Below are 4931 nucleotides of genomic sequence, written 5' to 3' on the forward strand. Positions count from 1 at the left end.
AAGATTTCAGAATTGCTTGGACAACAAAGGAAAACGTAAGAAATGCCTGGGCAAGAGTACAACAAGGATTACGCGATATTTATATAGCAACAGAAACATCCGCCCCCTAGTGGCACAGCGGTATGTCTGCGGACTTACAACGCTAGAAACCGGGTTTCGATACCCGTGGTGGGCAGAGCACAGATAGCCCTTGTGTAGCTTTGTGCATAATTAAAAACAAACAAACAAACAGAAACATCCCAATATTTTAAAAGTGTATAAAATGACGCTTACTACTTTGAGTAACAAAATACAGAGACTTTTAGTGCTAACATTGGGCCGTCCTGCACGTGTGATTAGGGTATGTCATGTTGTTTTAAGAATATTTTAGGTAGTGCAGACATGGCGGAATTTAAACTTCAATTAACTTCTCTTGTCTGTTTCTAAAGTTGGACGACGTTTCGGCCTTCTCTTGTCTGTTTCTAAAGTTGGACGACGTTTCGGCTTCTATACCAAGACCTTCTTCAGGATCTAAGTCTAAGAAGCCGAAACGTCGTCTCCCTCTGGAAACAGGTAGGAGCAGTCCATTAAAGTTTGTTTGTTTGTAGTTTTTAGGCCATCTGTACTCTAATTCGATGACGAGGAACCCACATTGAAACTAATGATGCTTGGAGACGGCTTGAATGGATAATGAAGAAAAAACTTTAACATAAGTTTAACATAACAGCAAATGTACAATGTTTCGACAAGGTTTGTACCTGATGATGACAAAACCTTGTCCAAACGTTGTACATTTGTACATATATTAAAGTTTTTTCTTCATTACCCATTCAAGCCGTCTCCAAGCATTGTATATACTCTGCCCACGTCCACTAAAGCCAAAACTCTTAAAATTGATTGTTTGTTTTGAATTTCGCGCAAAGCTAAAGCTACACGTGGGCTATCTGCGCTAGCCGTCCCTAATTTAGAGGGAAGGCAGATAGTCATCACCACCCACCGCCAACTCTGGGGCTACTCTTTTTGCCAATGAATAGTGGGATTGACCGTTACATTATAACGCCCCCACGGCTGAAAGGGCGACCATGTTGTGACGGGGATTCGAACTCGCGACCCTCAGATTGCGAGTCGAGCGCCCTAACCACCTGGTCATGCCGGGGGACAGCTCTTAAGAATATGTTACACTTTTGTATTGTATTTTGAATTTTTTTTTAGTAGACATGCTTGTTTAAAATATAACCTATTGATGCCAAACATTTCTTTGCTACTTAACTTCTGACTTAACTTTTCTTCATTCAATATCTCAGATTTTTTAAATTTGTTTCTCGCTGGTATTCCTTTAGGCGGGAAATTTACATATTATGTTTGGAATTTACCGATGCATTCCTTCCTCTTAACAGTTGCGAAACGTTTTATTGGAATAGATAATTTCTTGTCAAGATTTTGAATTAATCACGCGTTGATGTTATGCGTTTCAATCAGCGTAAAAAGACCTTCCATCTGCCCCCTGGTGGTCAGGCCACCTAGCGGGCTGCCGTCGTTTTTTTAGCCTCCCGCAGATTTCACACCTTTTAAAGCATTGCTTCATCATTCACGAAGCTAATGTGACGTTTTCAGCACCGAGCCAACAAAAAAATGTTGGAATGTGAATTTCATAACGTAGAATAGAGATTACCATTTGTATTCTATACGGATGGCATTATATTGAAAACTGAATAATGTCCACGACTCAGCACACTGACGTTTTACAGATCATGGTAGAAACCACACAAAACTGGTTTGTCGAGGAATACAGACTTTATATGAACTGAAAAACGATTGATTTTAGAACAAGACAAATCGCTTTAGATACAACACACAAGTAAGTTTAGAAACTAGGGTATCAGATTATACTTGATGTGGTAAGTCTAGAAACTAGGGTATCAGATTATACTTGATGTGGTAAGTCTAGAAACTAGGGTATCAGATTATACTTGATGCGGTAAGTCTAGAAACTAGGGTATCAGATTATACTTGATGCGGTAATTCTGAAACTAGGGTATCAGATTGTACTTGATGCGGTAACTCTAGAAACTAGGGTATCAGATTGAACTTGATGCGGTAATTCTGAAACTAGGGTATCAGATTGTACTTGATGCGGTAACTCTAGAAACTAGGGTATCAGATTGAACTTGATGCGGTAAGTTTAGAAACTAGAGTATCAGATTGTACTTGATACGGCTTTTTAAAAAAATGAAGGTGTCTGTTTCAACAATTGACAGTATCTGATGCAGAACTAATCAAAACTCACTCCGATTGAGCAGTTGTTCGTAGTTGATGTAAAACCAATACGAAGTGAAGGTTCTTGTTTGTAAAGGTAGCTGTTCCTGATATAACAATTATAATTTCTTTTGATTAATTTCCTCGTTGTGCCTAATATAGATCACGGTCGACTTGTTGCATTTATTAAATAATGTATAGTTAGCTTTATTTTTAACTTATACCAAAGGATCAGTGAAAATTGAAAATTAGTGGCGTTATTTATAAATTTTGCGAATACTTTTAGCCAAATAAACAAACAACCTTTATGTAAATTCAAATAAATAAATATGCAAACCGTGAAAAAACAAAGTCCGTTCTAAACTTCGACCTACTGGTTCCATCAAACGTTTCTAAGCCTTTTCTTCAGCAACAACTCTGAAGAATACAAGTGATTATATTGTTGTTTGGGATTATTTCAAACTTGAATATAAGTTTAAAATCTTTATTATTAATATATATATATATATATTTAGTTTTATTCAGGAAGGTGAAAAAAAAGGAATCAACATCTAAAACAGTTCTCTAAATCCGCCCTCTCTTCTTGTGTGAGAATCATTAAGCCTACTCAACACGCCTTCCGTAACCATTTATTCAGTTTTACCAAAGAATCTCCCTACACAGGATTATGAGGAGGAGTTACATACGAAGAATTTCACCTCAGGGTGCCGACAGCATCAAAAATCAATTTTCACCTTTCAAGACAAATGAGATTCCCCACAGACAGCACCCCCTTGTTCACGCCCGGACTACTCGGAGGTGACACCTGCAGATTGTGTTCCTCCTGAGGGGGCGTCTAGGTAGTTCTTCACGACCTTCATTAATTTTTATGATACTTGCATATATTACCATAAAGCACACTGAAGCAAGTGTTCGATGATCAAGCAGAACGGTTAAAAAAGTCGTCCGGCATAAGTAATGATCAACTTACATCTTCCTTACCACAACAGATGCACTTAAATACTTGATATAGTGAGTATTTGATGGGTTTATTAAATCTCCATTTAAGGTCCAGGTTTAATGCTGGCCGGAAGAAGTCTTCACGATAATCACAAATCAAAATAATTCGATCAGTGTTTTTGTTTGTGTGTGTGTGTCCATCTTACAAACTGCATATATACCTTGCACTTCTTTTTCCAAATTCTACTGGATTTGTATGCTGTTTAGAACTCGTAGGGGTTTCAACGAGGAACTCTCTTGTTTTGGTTTTTTGGAAGGCACAAAATTTCATTCAATGTTCAACGTAGTCAGATGTGAATGGTCATCACCTATGAAGTCAGATGTGAATGGTCATCACCTGTGAAGTCAGATGTGAATGGTCATCATCTGTAAAGTCAGATGTGAATCGTCATCACCTGTAAAGTCAGATGTGAATGGTCATCACCTGTAAAGTCAGATGTGAATGGTCATCATCTGTAAGGCAGATGTGAATGGTCATCACCTGTGAAGTCAGATGTGAATGGTCATCACCTGTAAGGCAGATGTGAATGGTCATCACTTGTGAAGTCAGATGTGAATGATCATCACCTGTAAGGCAGATGTGAATGGTCATCACCTGTGAAGTCAGATGTGAATGGTCATCATCTGTAAAGTCAGATGTGAATGGTCATCACCTGTAAAGTCAGATGTGAATGGTCATCACCTGTGAAGTCAGATGTGAATGATCATCACCTGTAAGGCAGATGTGAATGGTCATCACCTGTAAAGTCAGATGTGAATGATCATCACCTGGGAAGTCAGATGTGAATGGTCATCACCTGTAAAGTCAGATGTGAATGGTCATCACCTGGGAAGTCAGATGTGAATGGTCATCACCTGTAAGCCAGATGTGAATGGTCATCACCTGTGAAGTCAGATGTGAATGGTCATTACCTGTAAAGTCAGATGTGAATGGTCATCACGGTTGAAATGTGAAAATCAAACAAACATCACACCAATGATGCTCGTCATCGTTTTGCATGGTTTAAAGCTTGTGGATAATATCGGAATCTTCATGAAAGGTCAAAATTGTTTGTGGAATGATCGGAATGGCTTTATTCAGTTTTGAAGCAATCACTGAATACGAGACTGTGAAAAATCAGGTGAACAGTCTGACCGTTATTGTGTTGTGCCAGGTGTTAAACACTGCAATACCTCCAAGTGTAAGGTGTCTTCAGGTATCAAGAGATCTTAAAGAAACACATTCTAGGGATTATCGCAGAATGTTTTTTTTTTTTTTTTAGCCAGAAATCCAATGTTACAGCAGGATGGTGTTTTCTGTGACAAAGCACGTACCACTAATACAAAATTAGCCTCCTGAAATGACTTACCAGGAATCCAGCTCTTAACCTCATAAAACATACCCGGCGCCATAAAAAACAAGAAAAAAAAAGAGTAATTCCGAAAATTAAGTCATGGCTTCTCCATTTTTCGTCAGTCGAACGAACTTTTAAAATAGACAAAAAAAAACAACAAAAAAACAAACAAACATGGACCTGATGGAACCTCTTTGTGAAGAGCTCTGGTATTGAGCGAAAGGCGTCGTCGGCAGTGGATATAGCAAATGTAGTACGGGTTACATATTACAATAAACTCTTCTTTATTTTCACACACAAGTTCTTATTAATAATAAATACCAAAACTACAGAATAATAGTGAAAATAATTTCAGATACTGAA

Source organism: Limulus polyphemus, unplaced genomic scaffold (genome assembly GCF_000517525.1).
Source record: "Limulus polyphemus unplaced genomic scaffold, Limulus_polyphemus-2.1.2 Scaffold4717, whole genome shotgun sequence".
NCBI classification, from domain to species: Eukaryota; Metazoa; Arthropoda; class Merostomata; order Xiphosura; family Limulidae; genus Limulus; species Limulus polyphemus.